A 24599-nucleotide genomic window follows, 5' to 3' on the forward strand; every position below is an offset into this window, starting at 1 on the left:
CAATTGAGTTCTTTTGTAATTTGACTCACAGATATTAGCTTGTGAGAAAGGGAAGGCACAAGTAGGGTATTAGATAATGATAAAGCTGGTGATAACATTACAGTGCCAGCCCCTTTTACCGCAGAGATAACCCCATTGGCATTGGCAATACTAGCCCGCCGAGGAGGAGTATGTTGACAGAAATTCCGTGCATCAAATGTCATATGGTCAGTTGCTCCAGAATCAAGAATCCATGTGTTGCAATCATCATTGCTTTTAAACCCAAGTAGAGCCATACCTGTATTGGAGGTGGAGAATTCGGTCGGAATTAGAGACAAGTGTGGTTTTGCTGCCACTACTGCAACCTTACCAGTAATGACATCATTAGTGGCTCCATCACGCCTCTTCTTGGCTTGAAGATCATGCCACCAATCTAGATATCCATTTAATTTAAAGCATGTGTCACGGGTGTGCTTAGTGTTCCCACAATGAGAGCATTTGGCCGCCTCGGTATTGGTCTTCTGCTTCTGATGTAGACTAACATTTGACCTGATGCTGGTTAGAGACAAAGATCCACCATTAGAGGCAGAACTTGAGACAGTCTTGACGCTTTTGGAAGCCAAGACTGCTCCAGGTGTGTCATCCGTGCCGCCAGTTGCTGTCATCACAGCCTGTCGGACGGCTTCGCAACGGACATGGGCATATGCTTGCTCTACCGTAGGGAAAGGTTGCATCTGTAATACTCCACTGCGGATATGGTCCAGGCGATCATCAAGGCCATCCAAGAAAACATACACCCTATCTTCTTGAAGGATGGAGTTATAGTGTTGCACATCAATCGGGCATTCCATGGGATTTGGGCGATGAAAATCGATTTCTCGTCAAAGTCCCTGCAGTTCATTGTAGAACTTTTTCAGTGAACCACCAGCTTGCTTCAATCTGCTTACACGCCGCCGGAGTTCGTAGACTTGGGAGGTATCACTTTCGTCAAAAAATGTGGTGGCAATAGCATCCCACACTTGTTTGGCGGTTGGATATCGAATGAAAGTGCTGATAAGAGAGGCTTCCATAGAGTTGATTAACCATCCTTTGACTATTGCATTGTCGGTTCGTCACCGCCTGAACGTGGAATCCTTTGGAGACGGCTGAAAAAAGTCACCATTGATATATCCCAATTTATCTTTGGCTGCGATATACATCTCAACCACTTGGGACCAAAGAGCATAATTGGATCCATCCAATTTGATGCCAATTGGTGCAGCACCCACGTCTGTTGTCGGTGTCGAGATGGAGGCTTTATTCAAAGCTTCAGTCACCTTCGTAGTCAGTTCCATCAGGGTAGAAGATGATGGAGACTCACCATGGTTGGAATTAGTGTTAGCCATGAGAGACTTTGGTTGGGAAGACTTTAGTTTAGGAGGCTACGGATAGCAAGGAGTAGAGGATCAAACCTTGCTCTGATACCATAACAACTTTTAGAGAATATTTTATGTATATCTTCATATTTCATTGTACATGGATGAATGCTACATATAGTAGTCTCTTATAGCCTATATTAGGCTACATGCATATATTACACTTAGACATGCTAAAGTTGACCCTCTAATTAGGGAATTACAATCTTTCTAATATTACAATCAAACAACTCACGCCACTATTTACTCTTAAAATCACTCTAACGTACAACTCACGCCAACAGGAATCTGGTGAAAAGCTTTGATGTTCTGGCAGAGCGTGATGGATGATACACAGGCACTTGGAAATTAAAACGGTTGATAACGAAAATCATCCAACGTACTAACAAGAATCAGATGCTGTGATTTTTCAATCAATCAGAATTTTATATTGTGACTTAATGACAGTGGTTTCCATAACTTCGTCGGTTGAACTTACAAGTAATACATGCCACGTGTACCATTTCTAGATGCCTGCGTATACAGCACCATAGGCAGCCAGAGAATTATTATTATTTTTTTCGTTCGATAAAATCTCTCGGACTTACTGCATCTGACCTATGTATTTTACGGCGAGACGAGGCGAGACAAAACGAGAAAATGGAGGAAGGGTTAGAGGAGAAGCTTCTCGTTTCGAAGAGAGAAGAAGGCCAGGAGAGGCTGGGGAGGAAGATATGTTCTGAATTGAAGAAGATTTGGATCGTAGCAGGTCCCGCGATTTTCACGAGATTTTCGACGTTCGGTGTATCGGTTATCAGCCAGGCGTTTATCGGACATGTCGGCTCGACGGAACTCGCGGCCTATGCCTTCGTTTCCACCTTCCTCCTCAGGTTCGGTATCGGAATCCTGGTAAGCAATCTTCTCTTTCCGTTATCATCACCGTTACTGTTAAAGTCACTCCCTTACGCGATTTTCCGAAACGTCGATTTTTATTTCTTTTCGCATTCTCTTTTTGTGAAAAATGCTTTGATACTCTGGCAGGGTGTGATGGATGATACGCAGGCAGTTAGAAACCGTTAGGCAACAGGTTACATGTATCATGAACTACAAAATATTAGAATGCTGAACATTTATTGGATATTTAGTACGTTTTTGGGCAGTGGCTTCTGCAATTTAGTAGGTTTTTTACGTATTCCACGTGTACCGTTTCTAAGTGCCTGTGTGTCAAGTGTCGTAGCCAGCCGGAGTATCAAAACTCTTTCTTTCTTCTGTTTGTCATAGTCGTTTGGAGAAATCGCCGAAGTTGCTGTCGTGAACGTCAGGCTATTCCCACTGCCATGGTGCCACCAGCCCGGTGGCTGGTGTTCGGTGCTCTGTGGGCCCCACCATGATGTATGTGTTCATCCATTCCGTTCATCTATTTTAACAGATCATTTTACGGCTTGAACCGTAAAATGGATATAAATCTCAGGGGGACCACCCCATAGGAAAACAACATTGATTGGATATCCACCATTAAAATACTCTTAAGGCCCACTGTACTTTTATTTGACATCCAATCTGTTAATTAGGTCATACAGACTCAGATGAAGGGAAAAAACAAATATCAGCTTGATCCAAAACTTTTATAGCCCCCGAAAATTTTTTAATGGTCGACGTTCATTCAACACTGTTTCTTGTAATGTGGTCCATTTGAGATTGGGATATACCTTATTCTTTATTTCATACCATAAATGATTTAGAAAAATAGATAGACAGAATTGATGAAATATATGCATCATGGTGGGGCCCACAGACAACCGACCAACCACCATTGAGTGGTGGCAGGGGAGTAGCCGATCCATTTCCCATCACGTGCGGGTCGTTCTCGCACTTTGCCTGTGGAGTAATAGGGTACTGAGTAAGCTCTGTGAGGCCCACAGTGATTTATATGTCTTATCCACTCCGTCCATCAGTTGTAAGAGCATATTTTAGGGCATGAGCCAAAGATAAAAAGCATATCCAAAGCTCAAATGGACCACACCACAGGAAACATTGTGAATCGAACACTTACCGTTGAAAACTTCTTGGCCCAGTTTTATATTAAGATTATATTTGTTTCTGTGTGACCTTATGAACAGGTTGGATTACATATAAACATCACTGTGGGCTCTAGGAAGGTTTTGGAAGGTGTTGAATGTGGACGGCATTATCTCCACGGTTTCCTGTGTTGTGGTCCTTTTCAGCTATGAATATGGTTCGATTTTGAGCTGAACGCCTAAAAGGAACTGAAAATACAGATGTAGGGCGTGGATAAGTCACATATATTCAAGGTGGGCCCAACGGAGTTCACTGTGAAAGAATGGGATTCGTAGCCATCTTCGCACGTTCTAAGCACATGCGCCTTACACACACAGAAATTGGGGCTGTTCTTGGAAGCGCTCCTTGGGGACGCGGATTTCCTGCTAAAGGCTTTCGAAGTAAGTTTCTGCGCTGGGAATTTAGGTGGCCCACCGTGATGTTTGTGATAAATTCACACTGTTCATTCGTTTCGTGCACTCATTTTAAGACATGATGCTGAAAATAAGCTGCATCGAATACTCGGTTGGGTGAAAACGTGAGAATTAGACGTCAACAGTTGAAATATTTGTGTGCCCACGTAATTTTGAAGTTTTGAATCATGCTAATATGTGTGCTTTTAGTTCATCCTAGTTGGAACGACGTTATAAACAGTATAGATGGCAGGTAAACATCACTGTCGACCCAGGGAGGTTTCAACGGTAGGAATTTTCCTACCCACCTTTAACTTCACTGCGGTCCACCTGTGTGAGAGGGTGGATTTCTAACAAACATCACAGTGTTACCCACCTTAGTTTCTAGCTCGGGAGCTTCCTGCGAAAGGGGTTTCCCAGGAAATCCGCGTCCGCTCCTTCGCGACTCATCACGTTGGCCACACATTTACGTTGGGCCGGCTGATGAAGTTCCTGGATGATCCGCTCGTGTCAACCTCCGGCAGTCATCAAATGTAATTCCTGTGAGCAAGGGTTATTATAAGTTGGACAGGTGGACTGTTTGATCATCAATCTGTACCGTCCATCTAGCTATCTCTGATCGGGTGGTTGAATGTTTCTTGTCTGTCATCGCTTCCTTTTTACTGTCATTTTGGATGTTGATCAGAATCGCAAAATTTTAACGGTGGGGAGAGCAGTTTGATGGGTTTACTGCGGGGCCGACCAAAATAACGGTAGGGATCACTTGAACTAAACAAAAGCAGTTTTCAGATTCAAACGTTCCATCAACGCAAACACGGCGCACCTTTCTTATTTTTGTTAGCTTGTTAGTACACCCACTGTCAGATCACACTTCACTGTTAGCCACTCCCACTGGGGAATCGATCCGAGGATAAGTTCGCAGGGTGGCTCCAAAAGCGAATGTTCCATTTACGTTGTCGGCCAGGGCGGACGGTTGGAAACAAAAGTTTCGTAATCAATGGCCTATATACAACGTCCATGTGACCACCCTATGCACGTGTGAAATCCGATGCACGCGTGCCTTGTTGGTGCGTGTGGTGCATCTGTGTTGGTATTTGTTCGTCGCCCCTCTGGTCGGAAGCTACGTGGGGCCCACAAAGATGCCTATGGGAAATTTACTCTGTGGGTCGGTTTGTCAAGCTAACAGTAAGAAAGGAATCGAAAATCAAGCAGATTCAAAACTCAGGTGGGCCATATGACAGGAAGAAGTGAGGATGAAATTGTTGGCCGTTGAAATCTTCTTGGAGCGGACCATGATGCTTATATGCCATCCAAACCGTTCATAAGGTTATCATCACTGGGATAAACTGTAATCAAGAACATCATCCTGATCTAAAACTTCTGGGGACCGAAAATAGATTCCAATGGTTAGCGTTCAACCCCATCTGTTTCCTGTCGTGTGACCCACCTGAGTTTTGGATCTGCATGATTTTTTTATATTGTGTCTATTTTGAGCTTGAAAAACCGATGGACGGAGTGGATTTATCGCAGGAACTTTCATAAGCGCCCCCAAATGTGTTGGCCCCACCTTGAATATGCAGTGTTAATAAATAAATTGGATCCATTCAAATCAAATGGGTCAGACTGTAAGAGAAGTTAGGAAACAATGAACGGCTACACATATTAACTCGATGTACGTGTATGTACATGGCCCATCTGATGAATGGATCGCCCTTAGTTTTCTACAAGATGATCTTCAAGGTCGAGCCGGCATTTTCACCTGTTCAGATGTCATACACGCGTGACACAGTACCCACATGCGACTCAGTGGACGGTCTCATTGTGGTGCAACGAATAGATGTGAACATTCCTACATAGAAAAAATAATAAAAATAATGAGAATGTTGGATTAACAACAGAAAAAAACACCAAGACGCCGTGCGCGTACATAACGTGCATATGCGCGGAGAGAGACGGAGACGGGTGCCCGAGTCATGTTGACTGACATGGTCTTAAAAGGAAACTAAATAATACAAAAAAGACAAAGAGCTTTATACGTTTGGCCGGGCGGATTGGAAAGGATTGGATGGTATTGGAAGGGATTGGAGGTCAAATCCCGGGATTGGCTGCGCGTGCCAAACAGACTGGGTGATTGGTCCCGGGATATAGCAATCCATCTTAAGACAATCCACTGACAACACTATCAGTACCTTTAAATCCCAGTCAATCCAGCCTAATCCGTTCAAATTTGCCTGGAACGTGTTTGGTTCGAGGGATTGAAAGGGATGGGAAGGTTTAATCCCAAGATTGGCCGGGCATACCAAACAGACTCGATATATAGCAATCCCATGGATCTTAAGACAATCCACTGACAACACCATCATTGCCTTGAAATCCATGCCATCCACCCTAATACCATTCAATCCCTTCCAATCCACCCGTCCAAACGGGCCGTAAGCTCAATGTCCGACGTGATTTGTGGGATCCACCACCATGTGGGCCCTTACCTAGGCCAAAAATTAGGCCATGAAGAAAATTAGGCAGGCCCACATCATCCAAAATCATAAAAATGAATCTTGAAAGTCACGTGATCTAGCCCACTCGGGTTTGGAATGGCCTGCTTTTTGGCAATTCATCTTAGTTGGGTGCAACTTCTTAATGAATTGAATGGCATCTAAAGAACATGGTGGGTGTCTCTATTCCAATTGCGTAGAACACCCGAGCTTTGGATTTATCCTTTTGCATGGTTGGATGTCGTTCACACATCATGGTGGGGCACATGCATCTCATGGTAAGTTAAGCTTAATCTTCACATCTTTGTTGTCCGTGGTGAATCATTTTATGTAAAGTGATGCATGATTACAGAGGATTGAACTATGCATTGAATATGGAGATCGAATAAACTAAATACATAGCATGGTTAATTGACACATTATAGGCTTGATGCCACGCGCTTCGGCACCTTTGCTCCTCAGGGAATCACTATGATAGAAATGAGGCTTATGTTGTAGGTTGGATTGGATACCCAGTCCTGTATATATAACCTTAAAGGTTAGTAGAATGAGTAAATTAATGTAGAGAGGTAGCTTTTCAATGGAGCGGATTGGCTGGTGTACCACACACCACTGATGTATCTGGTGTGTTGATGTCACCAAGTTGTGGGTCCCATTATAAGGTATGAGATATATCCAAACTGTCCGTCCACCCAGTGAATTCTTCTAAGACTTTAGCTGAAAAATAAAACAGATCCAAAAATCAAAAAAGCAGTGGGGGCATTGGACGCTTACCATTGAAACCCTCTTCTGGGGTCACAGAAATTTTGGATCAATATGATATTTATTTATTCTCTTCATCGAAGCCTATGTGGCCTTATGAGCACATTGAAGTAAAGTAAATGTTGTTAGGGTGCCCCTATGAATGTTTAAACGGTAAGAATTACTGTTCCACTGCTATTTTTGGTGTGTTCCACTTAAATCTTGAAAATTACTCATTTTTAGGAGAAAAATCTAAAATGATCTCTTCAAATGGATGATCGATGTAAATATAGTAAATTCATCGCTGTGGGACCCATGTAACTTTGATCACCTTTTAACCGTTCGTACAACTCGAGCTCGAGGAGCGTCGGTTATCGTCTTCACACGACACGTACCCACACCAGCTTAGATTGGTGCCGTGTGGTACACCAGCCAATCCGCTTCACTTTTTATTTGTCTGAGACAGCGATAAAAGTAACCTTTATTATATTTTATGGTAGTACATTGAGTTTTGACAGTGGGGCCCACCGTGGTCTGTTTGGATATTTAGCAAATGCATACGTAGTTTTTGGACGCATATGTAGTAATAATCACATGTAAGTGCAGTCCACCTACGGTATATGTCAGATTTTTGCACGGGACCAACCTATTCCACGTGTTAGATTGGGCGCCTGGCTCCGCTTTGGTGTATCTCTCAATTAGGAGTGCACATCGAACAGGCAGAACCGTAGAACCGGACCGGAACTGACTAAACGGTATAGTTTGGTCTGGTTCTAAAGTGCACCGATTCCAATTTCAAAAATTAAAAAACCGACTACATTGGTTCGGTCCTTGGTTTAGAGTATATAGAATTGAACTGAACTGTGAACCGATCCATAAAATCGAACCGTGGATTCGAACTGCGGAACCGAACTGTGGAATCGAACCTAGAATCAAACTTGGAAATGAATCAGGAACCTTTTGATTATTTTCATATTTGACTAATGATTTATGGTTTACGATGCATTATTTGATTGTTTCCATAAATATATATTTGCATACCTTATACAATATTTAAACCATTTATTAAATAGATCACAACACGAATAGACATGGGCTAAATTATAAAATAAAACATGCAATTGAGCTGAATTATAAAAAGTCCAGAACCGTTGAACTAATCCGGAACCAAATTGGTTTTAACAGTCTAGTTCTGATTCAATTCCAAGGTACTAACGATTTGATTCTAATTCTGAATATCCTAGAACTGTTGGGAACAGTACAATTCCAGTTTCACCCCGGAACCTGACCAAACCAACTCGTCTGCACCCCTACCCTCAATTGATTTATGACTATGGGGCCCACCATGATGTATATTGCCTTACATCCACGCCGTACATTCATTTTGACGTATCATTTTAAGTCATTAGCACAAAACTGAAGCAGATCCGGATCTCCAGTGGACAATACACAAGAAACAGTGGTCATTGTATACCCACCGTTAAAAACCTCCTGGGGCCACAGGAATGTTTTCTTGCCATCCAATCTGTTGATGATGTAACAAAGACCCGGGTGAAAGGTACGTGTCATATGAAGACGATCGCTTCTACTCCGAGGTTCGAGTTATATGAACGGTTCAAAGGAGATTAAAGTTCCACTGCACCACAATGATGTATTTATTGTATCCACCCGTTCATCCATTTTGTGATATCTTTTTATATCATGAGCTCAAAAACAAGTCATATCCAAAGTTTAAGTGGACCACACCACACCACAAATAGCCGCGGGACAATGATCCTCTGTTAAAATGTTCATGAGGCCCACCATAATGTTGATTTTCTATCCGTATGGATGAAGAAGAAAAACAAATATAATAATGATACAAAACTTCTGTTAACCCAAAATGATTTTCAATGGTAGACATTCAATCCCCTGCTTTTTGAAGTGTGATCCACTTTATCTTCGGATTTGTCTTATTTTTCGACCACAAATACCTCATGATGACCCATGGTGACGTCAACACTCCAGCCAAATCGTTGGTGTTATACACCAGACAATCCGCTTCCGAATTTTGGCATGGTGTCTTAAAAGAGCTGCTAATCTGATAGACGGCGTGGATGTGAGCCTCGGACTCCTTTGTGGATCCATGTCCACAGAAAAGGGTGGAAGTTTCTATTGAGTGGATCGTATCTCATCGTCCGTAATGTTTATTTCCCAACCAACCTGTTGATAAGGTTTATAATCTTATTCCAATGCGGCCCATTAATGATCAATCATCAATGTTTCCTACGGTATCATCTACCTGAGTATTAGATATGCTTTTTGATATCCAGTCCATCCATCAGAAACGACACCACTATATTGATGCCCTAGCCCAAGAATCAGGTTGATCCACCCGTTAGATGGGCTCTAATGAGTTAGATTTATTTTTTTTCAAAAATAAGTGCAAATTGATATTTTTATACTCCATACTCGGCTAGGAAGCGTACTTCTGTGAATACGGAACCTGAAGGAATATTTAAATAAAATTAGCAGCCGTGAGGAAATTTCAGGTAAAAATCTAAAAAAAAATAAAATCCCACGATTGGATGTTGGGCGTTCGATGATCTGGAAGAGTTTTGCGTCATCCCCATCTGCTGTGGGTTCAATAAATTAAACCAATGGTCTGGATCACTGAACAGTTGGGCCCACTTCTACGGTATGGGGCATAAGGACACTAGTAAGTGGTGAAACTGCAATGGGTACAACGATTTCTTTCCGCTATCAGGTCAGTGTAAAACATCAGGACCGTTCATCTGTGCAATCATTGTACTGCACTGCAAAGATTGCCTTGAGCGGGGAAAACCGGGATGGTCCACTCATCAGCCTCGCTTCACCGTCAAAATCAACGTGGATACGATGATCTGATTTCAGATAAGGTTTTAATGCACGGTGCCATCTTTCCTGATAACATGCCACTCCTTTTGGAATCCCGTGCCTTGAATACGGTGGGCCCCACCTGTACTTTGAGTCAGACTATAGGTTTTCATCAATTCCAGCGTTGTGGCCCATCCGACAATCGGACTGACCTGATTCTTGTGCCAGGTCATCTTCATGGTGGGGCCCACCATTTTCATGTTGGCGGGAAAGATTGTACCGCAAGTTGCGGTGTGGTTGCTTGTAGGTTGTTGTTGTTGTCTTGGTTGACAAAAATACCCCTACACCTTCCCCCCAAACACGTTGCACCACAAGGGCAGTCCCGTCAACTTCCAAAATCGACCTCCATTTCACCTTCTCCTTCCTTCCATGGCAGCTGGGCATGGCGAGCGCCCTCGAAACGCTCTGCGGCCAGGCGTATGGTGCTAAACAATACCAAATGCTTGGCAATCACCTCCAACGGTCATGGATCGTTCTACTCACGTGCGCCATCTTCATCCTCCCGATCTTCATCTTCACAGCTCCGATCCTTCGGCTACTAGGCCAGGCTGACGAGATTGCAGCCATGGCAGGGACCATCTCCCTCTGGTTTATCCCTGTCATCTTCTCCTTCACCTTCTCATACACGCTCCAGATGTACCTCCAGGCTCAGAGCAAGAACATCATCATCGCTTATCTGGCAGCCATCACGTTTACGATCCACATCCTCCTGTCATGGGTCATGACAATCAAGCTCAGATGGGGCGTCGCAGGCGTCATGGGTTCGATGATTCTCGCGGATTGGATACCGATCGTTGGACAAATGGCTTTCGTTGTCTGCGGCGGGTGTCCGGATACGTGGAATGGATTCTCGATGCTAGGGATCTGTGGCCTGTTGTTAAGCTCTCTCTCTCCTCAGGTGCAATGCTCTGGTAAGCCCCACTTCATATGTTTGGTAATCTCTCTCTGGAGGCAGGATCCAGATCATTCATTCGGTGGGTCCCACATCACATCCGGATGTGAGGTGGGCCATGCCTGTATGATGAAATGAACCTTTAAAAGGAACCTCTGATTGGAAATTCATGTTTTCGGATCGACGGCCTTGATCTCCCACACGGTTGCCAATGTTCGACTCTGTGTAAATCGTGTGAGTAGCCATGATGGAAAGCTGGCTTCTGATTAAGGGTTCCAATAGATCGGGTTGCATTGCTTTAAACGGGTCCAAACTCCTAGGCCCGTTGGTTGGGCTGTGTCTAAGATCTGTGCCCGTAATTGAACTGGCTCAGTTTAAGGCTACTTCACCTGTCGGGTCTGGTTGAGCGGTGCCCATTCATCGGGTCTTGATATTCACAAAAACAAGTTAATCCGATTAAGTTTGGGCTGGGCTTCGGGTCTTGTCAGTCGATGCGGGTCCCTGACACAGTCCATCGAAACCCTTACTAGTCGGGGCTGTTAATGGCCAGCACGGTTCATTGCGCTCAGGCAGACTTGGGTTCGTTTTTTAGGCCCCATGGTTTTAAGACTCGGACAGTCCTGTGTGACTCCACCGAGTTGACTCAAACCTGGTCAGACCCGATCTGGTTCAATTCAACGAGTCATCCCCGACTCAGCCAAGTCTCTACTTGACCAGAGATTGGAGAAATTGGTCTGGGTCAGCTAGTCTTTTAACCATACTGGGCTCAGGCCTGTTTTTGGGCATGAGATAAAAACAAGCTGGCCCAGCTTTGCATATTTAAGGCCCAGTTCGATCTTGATCTAGGCCAACTTATTCCCTTGGTTTCTAAAATTTTCTAACCTTGTGATCTTTTTTGTCTTCAACAGCTTGGAGGTATGGTACAGTACTGTATTGGTTCTACTAACAGGACATATGAAAAATGCTAAAATTGCTATAGATTCTCTCTCTATCTGGTACTTGAAAAACCATTTTCATCATACCCTTTGTTTCATTGTTTTTTTAACTCGGCCACTTGGACCCATTTTTTCAGTCTTCAGTCCATTCTCAGTTCACCCAAGTCAGGCAACATTTGGAGGGTGACTCATGGTTTCAAACTGAATCAGACTCAACTGAGTCTGAGTCGACTCAGATGAGTCAGCCATCCATGTTTTTTTCTATATTCTTCAATCAAGTTCAAGATTATGATTACAAAGACTCGTTCGTTTCTTCACACAGCCAAAACATCAATGGGTGGGAGTCGATGATATCTCTTGGTTTCTTGGCTGCAGCAAGGTATTTTTCTTGAAAATTTCTCTTTTGGTTGTTTTTAGAATTTTTCTGTGGACCTTAACCCGCACCCGTTCACCACATGTAGCCCGCATCTCCACCAAAATGATTTGCTAGAATGCATCTCAATGTATTGCTATAGGATACATTGGGATTTTAGCCTTTGGATGCTTAGTAATCTTCCAATGATCAAAACCATTTGTACGATGGGTCTCACCTTAGATTGGCTGCATATATAATAATAATAATAATAAAATAACTTAAATTGGGATATTCTGACCCTTCCATCATTTGACTCTTTTCCTTTGAATTTGGAAGGTCTCCATAACCTTTAAATGATTGAAAGGTTCAAATAATTCAATCTAATAGTTATTTTGGGCCTCCTTCCATAGTTAGGGCATCATATAGACACTTTTGATCACTGAAGAGGACTTAGATCCAACTGCTGATGTCCCAACATTTTTATTTTTATTTTTTTTTTAAATTATCAAGTATCATACTTTACTAAAGTATCAAATAACTCTCATACAATTACTTCTCTACCCTTCTCTATCTGGCAAACCTCTTCCTCTCTGCACATGCATTGCCGTGCCATACCTGTGTGTGTATTAGTAGTTGCCAAGTACCAAGTTCCTCAACTATTTGTGGGATTTTGATAATTTGTTCTGTCATTCAACGAATTGCAGCGTGCGGGTGTCGAATGAGCTCGGAAGAGGCAATGCGAAAGCTGCAAAATTTTCGGTCATTGTCACGGTGGCTACTTCGCTTTCCTTTGGACTGGTTCTCTTTACAATGTTCATGCTGTTCCGTGGGAAAATCTCTTATGTATTTACAAACAGTCCGGAGGTTTCAAGAGCAGTTGCAGATCTTTCTCCTCTGTTATCCTTCTCCATTCTGCTTAACAGCGTTCAGCCAGTCCTCTCGGGTGAGCTTCTTCCTCTTATTTCCTTTTCTTGTAGTGTAGTGTATGTAACATAGATGCTAGTTTTGGTTGTGACCCAGCATATCAGTGCTGTTCAGATCAATGGTATTGCCAATCCAAAGCGGGACCATCTTGATCAATAGTATGAATCACTATTCAACTGGCCATGAAATCTCCCACAATAGCATTGATCCGTCCTACAAGCCAATTACTTATTAAGTAAAGTGGCCTTCTTGGAATTACCTTAGGGTGCGTTTGGGTGTACCAATATCATAAAATTTTGCACCAAATCAGACTGAATAATCATAAAATATCATGAAATTTGGTGCAACCAAAAGTGCCCATGTTCATATAGTGATTAGTAATTATTGAAAGGGCCTCAGTGTGCAGACCCTTAGGATGTGGCAGTATCTACATAATCTTAGGAAGGTTTGCACAAAGCCAAAGGTGGATGGCCCACATCCAGCAGTCCACCTAACTACTATGGGAGTGGAAAGGATCTTATCGATCCTCTGACACTAAGGTTTGGATGGCCACGAGACACAATCAATTGTTTAGATCATCTAGAGGCATTCTAATGGACAATGGGTATTCCCTCATTTAACTCTCCCAATATTCTCTCTCTGGGGAATCTCTTGGATGGGATACCTTTACTGAGGGAATGCCTCCTGAGAAAAATCAGTTTACAGAAAAATCTATGTTTTTCTCTGTGTTATTTTTTATAGTCAAAATGGACTGCTATATATAAACTTACAAGAGCAAATCAAGATCCTAAATTACAGAAAAATAAAATAAAGATCTATCTAATTCCCTTGATTGAAGGGATTACAAATCTCCTAAATATATACATGAAATAATATCCCTTAAGATCTGTCTAATTCTCTTGATTGAAGGGATTACAAATTTCATAAATATACACATGAAATAATATCCCTTAATTTAAGTTAACATAATCTTAACACTCCTCCTCAAGTTGGAGCATGTATATCCAACATGTTCAACTTGATTCTTAATTCTTTAAACACATTTCCTCCAAGAGCCTTCGTAAAAACATCTGCTAGCTGCAAATGAGATGGAACAAATTTGGTGATAATCTGATCATCTTGTATCTTTTCTCTTACAACATGACAATCAAGTTCTATGTGTTTAGTGCGCTCATGATATACTGAGTTTGCTGCTATGTGGAGAGCAGCTTGATTATCACATAGTAACATTGCTAGTCCTGTAGAAACTTGCATATCATTGAGCAAAAATCTGAGCCAAGTTAGCTCACAGGTTGCCGCTGCCATAGACCTGTACTCAGCTTCTGAGGATGATTTTAAAATTGTTTTCTGCTTCTTTGCTTTCCATGAAATCAATGAATTCCCTAAGAACACACAATAACCTGTAGTTGATCTTCTTGTCGTAGGACAGTTTGCCCAATTAGCATCACAATAAGCCTTTAAGGCAAAGGAATTGCTTGAGGAGAACAACAATCCTAAACCAGGATTGCCTTTTAAATATTTCATAATGTGAAGAGCAGCATCCCAGTGAGGCTTTCTTGGAGCATGCATAAATTGACTTAAAATATTAACTGAGTATGTGATGTCTAGTCTTGTAATTGTGAGATAGATTAGTTGTCCAACTAATCTCCTGTAACGAGTTGGATCATGTAGCAGATCACCTTGATAATCTGTAAGCTTCAGATTCATTTCCATGGGAAAGTTTGATAGTTGAGCACCCAAGTATCCAACATCTTCTATGATCTCTAAAGTATATTTTCGTTGAGAGATAACAATACCTGCTTTGAACCTTGCAACTTTCAACCCAAGAAAATACTTAAGGAGACCAAGATCTTTAATATGAAATTGTTGATGAAGAAATTGTTTGAGACTTTGTATAGCAGTTGCATCATTTTCAGTTATTACTATGTCATCTACATAGATAAGCACCATAGTTGTATATGAGCCTTTAGTCTTCACGAACAAAGAATAATCTGAATGTGATTGAACAAAGCCAGCTTGATTGATAGCATGCAAGAATTTTGCAAACCAATTTCGAGGGGCTTGTTTAAGCCCATAAAGAGACTTATGCAGTCGACATACTAGTTTCTCCCCCTGTCGACAAAGACCTGGTGGTGGAGTCATGTACACCTCTTCCTCTAAATCACCATGTAGGAAGGCATTGGTCACATCCACTTGATACAATGGCCAATGTCTAGCAGCAGCAGCAGCAAGAACACAACGAACAATGGTTAACTTGGCAACAGAAGCAAATGTTTCGGTGTAATCCAAGCCTTTTTGTTGAGAAAATCCTTTAGCGACTAATCGAGTTTTGTAGCGTTCAATTGTGCCATTGGAATTGTATTTGATACGATAGACCCATTTGCTGCCAATGGGGCGATGACCAATAGGCAAGGGAACCAAGGACCATGTCTTTTGGTTAGTGAGAGCATTAAGTTCACGTTGCATTGCCTCTTGCCATTTGGTATCTAAGATAGCCTGAGCATATGAGGTGGGTTCTAGGACACTCGAAGTGGTAATAACAAAGTGTTTATGAGCAGAAGACAAAGAATAAGAAAGATAGGTACTTAAAGGATACCGAGTACCTGACTTAGTCAAATATGCCTGTTTTGAAGTTGCAGTTGATAGCGTTGTACTAACTTGTCCATAATGAAAATCTTGAAGGAGGGTGGATGACTGTCTGACACGTTCACTTCTGGGAAGAGGAGGTGTAGCAGGAGATATAGAGGAAGAAGGAGTGATCTCGGATGATGAAGAAACATGAGGAATTGCAAGTGGAGGTGAATCAGTAATATATTCAGATATCTCAGGTTGGGAAACAATGTTTTCTGATGAGATTTTTGGAGCAAGAAAAGGAAAAAATGATTCATGAAAAATGATATCACGGCTTGAAAAAAATTGTTGAGTGTTGAGATCATATAAGCGATAGGCTTTTTGGCCTACAGGATAACCGACAAAGATACATTTTCTAGCGCGAGAGTCAAATTTGTGAGATGGTTGCAAATTGGTTGCATAACAAAGACATCCAAAAACACTTAGGTGAGAGTAGATAGGTGGTTTGTTATACAACATTTCATATGGAGATTTATGTCGCAGCACAGGGGTAGGAAGACGATTAATAAGATAGGCAGCGGTAAGTAAACTCTCCCCCCAAAAACGCAAGAGAAGATTAACATCAATTCTTAAGGCCCTGCCAACGTTAAAAAGATGTCGATGTTTTCGTTTAACTACACCATTTTGTTGAGGTGTGACGCAGGGATGAACGTGATGGGGATAATTACTCCGAATCCACGGAGCTTCTCTGGACTCCTCATAGAGACTTCTCGAATCCACGAGGAAAGAAAGCAGAAAATAGAAATAAATTCTAATAAATTCGAAATTGATTAATTGATGAATAAAAACGAGTTCACAACCCTTTAAATAGGGGTACCAAGCAATGGGAAAGAAATCAGAATCAAACTACAACTCCAACTCTTAGAATCCGCGACTTACTATAAATAGTAAACTTACTATTTATAGACGGTCGTGATGTCTACTAGTGCGCAAGGTTTTCGGCCAAAAATAGTAAGTGTCCTATTTGGCTTCACCAAACCGTTCTCCTAATTATTCTAAGCTCTTTTCATGTTGGGCGCAACTCCTAAAGCCCGACGGATGAAGAGTTATAATCAAACTAAAACTTACTATTTATAGTAAAAGCGAAATTAAAACGGGGAAACGACCATTGATCCAGGGGTTTTTCGCAATTCCTGGCTGCGCAACCCGGCGTAGCGGGGTTGGTTGGCTTCAGTAGCTCGTTCTACCCCAAAATCATATATTTTACGTCAGATAACTCATTCCGGATTGCAAGATACGCCCGATTTAAGATTCGATGGTCCGGATCACTTCTGTCGTCGACCGGGCCTTTTCTGATCCATCTTGGCCATGTAACTGTCCGCGACCTGCTCTACATCAAGGTGTAGATGGGCAAGAGATTTGAAATAAAATGCCAAAGTTGGAAAAATAAGATTTCATGGAGATGAATTCTGAGCCATTATCACTTCGAATGGATTTAACTTGACAATTAAACTGAGTGTTGACAAAAGAGATGGAGGTTTTTAATAATCCTTGCATTTTAGATTTGAATTTCATTAAGAATATCCACATGAATCGAGTATAATCATCAACAATGATTAAAAAATAATGTGCCCCTGTATGACTTGTAGTACGAAAAGGTCCCCAAATATCACAATGAATAAGATCAAATGAATGTAATGTTTGAATATAACTTGAAGAAAATTGTAGCCGTGTTTGCTTAGCCAAATGACAAGTTTCACAAGAATGTTTAGAATCAAATACAAATGAGGGAATAACATGGCTCAAAAATTATGAAGGTGCCTTGGAGGGATGTCCTAACCGCTTGTGCCATGGAAGGTTTATAGTAGAATCAACATGATAAGAAGTTAGTACAGACTTCACTGGAGGAACAAAGTAGTACAAGCCATTAAGCTGCCTCCCCAATCCAATCATCTTCTTCGAAGTTAGGTCTTGCAATATACAAAAAGTGGGAAGAAGAAAATTGAACAATTCATGGCAGTTGTGAGTTGACTCATTGATAGTAAATTGACATGAAAAGATGGTGCACATAGAATGTTTTTAATATGCATATGATCTGAGAGTTGTGTGGAGCCAATGCCAGTTATCTTAAAATATGCACCATTGGGCAAGGTTACTTGAGAAGATAAAGGAGAGGTATTAAATATTGAAGATGCTATGTGATTTGTTACACCACTATCAATAATCCAATGATTCAAGGATGTCTTTTGGACACTAAAGGATGAGCAAAAAGGGGCAAAGATACCTGTATAGTTTGCTATGGCGGAATTTTTACCATTACGGAAAAAGGCTTTTATTTGGGCAAGCTCTTCAGAGGTGAATTGGGGAGTCTGTTCTGTTGGTATCTTGATTGAGTCTTGATGCATCTCGACACTGGTTTGATGTGCAACAGGTTTTCTGCTTCGATTTGGTGGCTGGACATCTTTGCCATGGAGCTTGTGACCAATTGGGAATCCATTCAAGTAGTAGCAACGATCCATTGTGTAAGTTGTGCCCTCACAATAAGAACATAATAGAGAATTCCTGGTGTCATGTGACTTGGAATGAGAGGATGACCACGGTCTGTGTTGCCGTTGAGCATCAGACTGTGATTTCCTAGAGTTGTCATAGGTTTTGATACTCATAGCATGAATGAGATTAGTACTCTTGGCCACAGTAAGTCCTCGCTACCTTTCTTCTTCACATAGAAGTGAATATGCTTTTTTGACAGTTGGTAGAGGGTGCATTAACATGATTTGCCCTCGCACAGCAGAGTATGTCTCATTCAATCCCATAAGGAATTGTCCCAGCCGAATCCTTTCTTCCTTTTCTTTTAGATCTTTTTGTCCTCCACAAGTACACGTGATTGAAGGACTACAAGTAGTTAGCTCATCCCACAACATTTTCATCTTTGTATAGTAAGAAAAAATTGATTCTTGATTTTGTTTCAATTCAACAATAAATCGTTGAGTTTGATAATGATGAGAAAAATCACTTTGAGAGAATCGTTCTTGAAGATCTGTCCAGATCTTTAAAGGCGTTTCAGTATAGAGTACGCTGTTTGTAAGCTCCTGACTTAGAGAGTTAAATATCCAGGAAAGCACCATATCGTTGCAGCGCTGCCATAAAGAGTATTTTGAATCTTTTTCATTTGGGGTAAAAATTGTTCCTTTGATGAACCCCAGTTTGTTTTTAGCACTCAGACTTACCAGCATAAATCTCTTCCACATAGCATAATTGGTTCCATCTAAGACTTTTGGAACAAGAATCATGCCAGGATGATCAGAAGGATGGAAAAAAAAAGGATCTGCAGAATCAATCGCAGATGTAGACATAGCGTGATCAGAGTAGGTGGAAATGATTTACAGAGGCAACAAGATCATTGGCTCTCTGATACCATGAGAAAAATCAGTTTACAGAAAAATCTCTGTTTTTCTCTGTGTTATTTTTAACAGTCAAAATAGACTACTATATATAAACTTACAAGAGCAAATCAAGATCCTAAATTAGATCCTAAATTACAGAAAAATAAAATAAAGATCTATCTAATTCCCTTGATTGAAGGGATTACAAATCTCCTAAATATATACATGAAATAATATCCCTTAAAATCTATCTAATTCTCTTGATTGAAGGGATTACAAATCTTATAAATATACACATGAAATAGTATCCCTTAATTTAAGTTAACATAATCTTAACACCTCCCCTTTATAAAGGAAGGAACTGAGAGGATTAAGAGTTCGGACTCTCTCTCTCTCTCTCTCTCATTTGAATTTCGAGATGAGGTTGGAAAAACAATATGCAAATGTTCCAATTATTTACTATTTAGGACCCACTAGTGGTTGCCAACAAGTGAGTCCCACGGCTCATATCCAACAATTATGGCATTAGTGATTAATGTTAATGGAGATACTGATTTTTTCTTTTCTTTTCTTTGGAGAACGGCCATCTTAAATAACCTAATTTTTTTTCGGTATCGATTTTCTTGGTCAGGGGTTGCTGTTGGTGCGGGTTGGCAAAGCGTGGTCGCTTACGTGAACCTCACATGCTATTATTTGATCGGGATACCTGTTGGAGTTGTGCTTGGTTATGCAATCGGTTTTCAAGTCAAAGTAAGATGTGCTGTTTTGGTTTTATAGTGTTCATGCAGTCAACTTTCAAAATTCAGAACTACAAAACTACCCTGTTTTGGTTTTTTCCAATGTTTTGGAAACTAAAACTGCAGTAGATCCAAACATAGAGAATGGGAAGGAGTTCAATTGGATGCAACAATAATTCACTGCTGCTCTTGAAACAGATTCATCCCAGCGACAAGGAATATTAGGTCCAGACTGCGGATACATAGGGGCTTGTATGGTGTCCTAAAGCATGTGGTCCATACAAGTGGGGCCCATGGTTTCAGTGATCAATTTGATTGATTGGGGATGTCAGGAATCCATATTGGAAGATCTTAGCAATCGATCTTCACCCTTTTCCTTGTCTGCCACCTACTTGTAGCCATTGATCATAAGGGTTGGATCTTCCAATCTGGGAATTCCTACTTATTGACCTCAGATTGACTTAAGAGGACCCAATTGTGTGGCCAAACAGATCAAACTTGATCAAAATCAATCATGATTGATGCATTCAATTTCAAATGTTGTATTGGACCCGTGGTCATTTTTAGGCTGGAGAAAAGTAATGTGATTTTGGGAGTTCTACTTTAGGCTGTGTTTGTTTGCAACAAATATTATGAAATTCAGTGATATTTCTTAGTTGAAGTTCCAAAAATCACAAAATGGTGATCTTTAATGTTGTATGAAAATCCTATCTACCCAAAATCCATGCCGCGAAACGACCCCTTAGAGAAACTGCTAAATGTGGCATTAGGAGGTCAGTTTTCTTAATTATGTTATTTCTTTTGTAGGGCATTTGGATCGGAATGTTGTTCGGCACAGCCGTTCAGACTCTTGTACTGTCTTACCTTACCTGGAGAACTGACTGGGATAAACAGGTAATTCAATTTCATTGATGTTCTCTTTTCGTAATCGCATTCGATAAATGATATTTCCAATACAAACAGAATTTTCATCTTTTTATATGTGTTCTTGTTTTCTGAAGGAACACCTTGGTGCCCATTTCACAAAAAAAAATTTTAAAAAAAAATAAAATCGCCCTTCTTGCATGCCGCGGCCCCCACACACCATCAACAGCCAACCATAGCTGAAACCATAGTTCTAACACTAGGTGACCCAAATCATACCTCAACTGGGTCAACTAAATGATATTCGAAATCGAGTCACTAGGAAACTCGTGAGTAAGTGGGACTGTCTAGAATAGAAACAACTCGTTGAATAAGCTTAACTCATAGCGACTCTTGCCAAGTCACTCGCTGGGTCAATTTTTTTTATTTTTATTTTTTTATAGACCTTAGATGAGGGAAGCAGGTGTTTGATGTAGAGTGGGTCGTAGACACTTTCATGGCAAAGATGGACCAGAGAAGGCCCGACCAGAGGCGGAAATGATCCGGACTATCAAAACCTTAAATCAGTAGTATCTCGCAAACCAGGATGAGTTTTTTGGCATATTATATATGATTTTGGGGTAGGAGAACCTACTTAACCAACCAAACCGCAATGCCAGATTTGCAAAATTCCATCAGATTGATGGTCAAAAGTCCCATTTAGTTTCATTTTTATTATAAATGGTAGTTTTAGTTGGAGTATAACTTTTGATCCTTTGAGTTGTGGAAGTCGTGCCCAACATGAAAAGGCTTTAGAAAAGTTGGGAGAATAATGTGGTTGGGCCAAATTGGACACATACTATTTTTAGCCAAAAACCATGAAGTCTAGTAGGAATAGAGGTCATCTATAAATAGTAAGTTTATTTTAGTAAATTTTATGTATTTTACTTACACATAACCATCTTAAATTTGAATCAAGTAAAGACTCCATCAATCCTCAGGCTGACCTGACCCAGCCAGACATCTGGTTTTCGGGTTTTTGGACCATGACTGAAGGTGGGCCCACCGGTCCTCTTTTCTTGAGAATACAACGTGCCAGCGTTGCCTATGATATTCGAAACGGGAATTCACATGATCTTTTGAAAAGCTTTGCGACCATGGCCCACCTAAGATCAATCCTTCTTTACCTGCCCTGTGAACAAACTTTTGATGACACGTATAGGAAATTTTACACTTGCTTACAGCATTACCGAGAAGTCGTTTGGATGCCTGTAAGTTGCATTAGTTTTAAAGGACTAATAGGTAACTTAGTCACAGGGAGCGTTGGGTTGGGAAATTTCATCTATGAGTTATTGGTAAAAGCTCCATTTGAAAAAGAAGAAATTTCACTTATTAGGCACTCCAAAGCCTCATGTTTTCAAAATATTGGCTATAAAGGAGAATTGGAGAGAATCCATCGAAGAACAAGGGATATAGACGGGAGTTGAGTGTAACCCCTATTATACGGAGTCCATGTAACCCAAAGCTTTATACTGCAATGTCCAATGGCCAGCCGTTATTATTATTGAATACCCTGCCTGAAAGTGACTTTCAGCTGTAAGTTGTCTAGACTGAAAAAGTTTCAGGCATCCAAACAACTTACGTCTCTCTCTCTCTCTCTCTCTCTCTCTCTCTCTCTCTCTCTCGCCTTTCTATGAAGTTCAAGTAAATGGAGGGTTGTTTATATGAATTCCATTGCAGGTAGCTATGGCTCTCGCACGTGTAAACAAGTATTCTGTGCCCTCATCCAAGGAAACAGACAGCAGCCCGCCAACCGCCTAACGTAGAGTATCCAAAGGCGATTCTATGTGTGCCACGTTTGGATGCGCTATTGAATTGAATTGCAATCAATTGGGGTTAATATAAAGAAGCAATGACCAATTGAAAGACTTTGTCACCCAAATTGCAATTACATCAATCTAAAGTTGGATTTCAATCCATATCGTAATTTATTGGTCACTTTTCCTCTATTGAACTCAATGATGTGGGTCTTTTATCCATGTAGTCCATTCGATTTTCCAGCTTATTTTAGGAAATGATGCCAAAATTCAAGCATATCCAGAGCTCAGGTAAACCACACCAAAGGAAACAGTGGGGATAACAACGTCGACTGTGGAACCTGTTCATATGGTCACACAGACCTGTACGAAGGGACAACCGTAATATCCGATTGATCCAAAAATTCGGGCCCCGCATAGCTAATTGCATGAAATTCTCATTATTGAAAGGAAGCAAAAGGGATAGGACTGGAATACTCTTTCTAGTACCTGTTTTACTCATTCACTAAAACACCAGTCCATGAGGCCCACCGTCTTATATTTCTCGATATTAGGTTCATAAGCCAAAAATCAGCTGGATCTACAGCTCAGATAGCTTAGATGGATCTACAGTTTGACACAAATCATGGTGGGGGCCACACAGCTCGACCTCATGGGAAGTTCCGGTGAGATCGACCTCATATTACCATTTCCCATATATTTCAATGATAGTCGTTATGGTGTGGTCGGATTGAGTTTTGCATCTGCCTCATTTTAGATTTTTAGCCTAATGTCCTAAAATGATCAGGAAAATTGGATGGACAGTGTGGATCTAATACATATATTATGGTGATGTGTTGTTAAATTGCAAATAGAATATAGAAAGTTATTTCACGTATGGAAAAGAAATAGATATATATTTTTCAACTTTTTACTTGTCATAAATAGAATATTTCTATTCCCGGCATTATTAGTTATTCAAATGATCACTAACATTATTAGTACTATTACATTAAATGTAACATGTGATGATGTGGTCCAATTAGATTGCACTAAATGTAATGTGTGATGATGTGGCCTAATTAGATTACATCAATTAGAATTTTGTACCTTGTGGGAGCAGAGGATCTGGATTTATAATTTTATATTCAATGTATATATATATATATATATATATATATATATATATATATATATATATATATTTCTTTATATTTCTTAAACTGACGTTAGCTGATGTCACCAGTGCTATTCCTAGAATAGATAAAACTCATGGCCAACGCGTTTTACAAGACCTTCTATTTCGGGAGGTGGTGCGATAAGTAGGGGTGTACACGGGTTGATCCGAGTTGAACTGGGCTCAACTTGGCTCGGCCCAATCACCAGCCAAACCCAGCCTGAACTCGGCCCGGCCCGATCACCGGGCCAACATGTCCAGCCCGAACTCGGCCCAGTCAGCAATCGGGCGAGTTCGGGCCAATTTCGGACCTTACAGCAAGTTCATGGGAAGGGCTTTGGCAAGTAATCTGTGTCACATTACAAGGCCCTCGATCAATGGTTTAGATAGTTGAACTATAGACTCCACAAAAAATCTAATTAGTTAGGACATTAAAATTCCTTTTTGTATTTAGATGAATATAGGCCATTCAAGTTATACGTCTGTGAGGTGGATGAGTCACTGTTACTTTAAAGATGGGCGGTGAACCATCCCAGAAGGGTAAAGGGGAAAGGGACGGGTAGGGTTTTGGAAAAAAAATATATAGATACACCATTCGACCGAGTCGGGCCAGGTCGAGTTGGGTTTCGGGCTGAACTGGGACCTATCCGAACTCAGTTTCGAGCTGGAAAAAATGGCCCGTCCCAACCCGAACTCAGTTCCTGGTTGGGCCGAGTCGTGCTTTTTCGGGCCGAGTCGAGTGATTTAACCGGGCTAGCCCAGTTCGTGTACAACCCTAGCAATAAGGATGCGGATTGCATACTGACATATGTGGGGCCACATGATATATATATATATATATATATATATATATATATATATATATATATATATATATATATATATATATATGCGGATAATCCCAGCGGTCCATCTATTTTTCCAAGTCACAGTAGAGAATTAACTAAAAAATGAGAGATATCCAAATGTAAGGTGGATCACACCACGGTAAAACAGTGGAAATTGAATGCCTAC

The 24599-nt window shown here is 41.0% G+C and overlaps 1 protein-coding gene and 1 pseudogene across 1 annotated transcript in view; both read left to right on the forward strand.

Moving 5' to 3' along the window:
* LOC131227707 (protein DETOXIFICATION 21-like) overlaps positions 1–24599 on the forward strand; it is a 101559-nt gene that overhangs the window by 41639 nt on the left and 35321 nt on the right. The window lies entirely within an intron of this gene.
* LOC131227709 (protein DETOXIFICATION 21-like) lies at positions 1999–22620 on the forward strand (annotated as a pseudogene).

Source organism: Magnolia sinica, chromosome 15 (assembly GCF_029962835.1).
Source record: "Magnolia sinica isolate HGM2019 chromosome 15, MsV1, whole genome shotgun sequence".
NCBI classification, from domain to species: domain Eukaryota; kingdom Viridiplantae; phylum Streptophyta; class Magnoliopsida; order Magnoliales; family Magnoliaceae; genus Magnolia; species Magnolia sinica.